Raw genomic sequence first — 1,022 nt, 5'->3', positions numbered from 1 at the left:
GCTAAATCAATGTCAGTATTGTATTTTTTGTTGTGTGTAATGCATGTGTACGTAATGTGTATACATGCATGAGCAGATTCATATAAACGTATAGATATCCATCTGCCAATTTATCTATAATCCCACCTATCAGTCAACATTCATATATACAACAGACAAGATATTCATTTAAGCCCATGCATTGTGTGCAACATCTAGTCATATGAATACTATAAATGCATAAACACAAACATTTTTCTTCGATTTCTTTTTCGTGTCTTCGCGTAAAAGTAAACCAATTACCCGAGTCTTTCATATGCAAATGCTATACATTAACACAATTCACTTCCTAATAAAAATGTTGGAACTTTCAAAAGTCTTCGAAGTTCCCTCACTAAGGCGCGATTCAGACTTACTCCACATGGCAACTTATCTCCTGCTCCGCCATTTTTCGTCTGGAGGAAAACTTCTGGACTTTTTCGAGTCTGGGGCGCCGCGCTATATCTCTTATATTTTTTTCTAATGAATTTTAGCGCTCGGGGAGAGGATTCTTAGTCACACACGATGATATGCCAAGGGATAAAATGATAAAATGATTGTCCTTGTTTTAAATAAAGGCACTTTTTTCTATTTAACTGTTATCAATTTAAATTAATCGCGCTCTTCTGGAAACAATCATAACCCATACACCCAAAACGAGCAATTATATCTACCCATAGCAATAAAAGAAACGTTTGTATCAACCGTAGGGGTCGTCGTGGCCATAGCAAGAACAGCGACCGTAGTATTAGTAATCTCCACAGCTTAATAAGGAAGCTGGTGGTTTGTTACTCATAAAAAACAGCATTAACAATAAAACGGTAAGTGAACTAGAAGAGACTCGTCCTCATAACAACTACAACAGACTCGCTAGGGAGAGGAAGGGGGGGTCGCGCGGCCCAGCTGGGAGGCGCGCACCGAAAACTGCCATTATTTGTTTAACGAGTCAAGTCCTGCTTGGTGACGCCGCTGTACTCTGGCCGCGCTTCTCTTTAATTCGCGTT

Source organism: Penaeus monodon, chromosome 22 (assembly GCF_015228065.2).
Source record: "Penaeus monodon isolate SGIC_2016 chromosome 22, NSTDA_Pmon_1, whole genome shotgun sequence".
NCBI classification, from domain to species: domain Eukaryota; kingdom Metazoa; phylum Arthropoda; class Malacostraca; order Decapoda; family Penaeidae; genus Penaeus; species Penaeus monodon.
The sequence above is the reverse complement of the archived record's forward strand: the minus strand, read 5'-3'. Positions refer to the sequence as shown.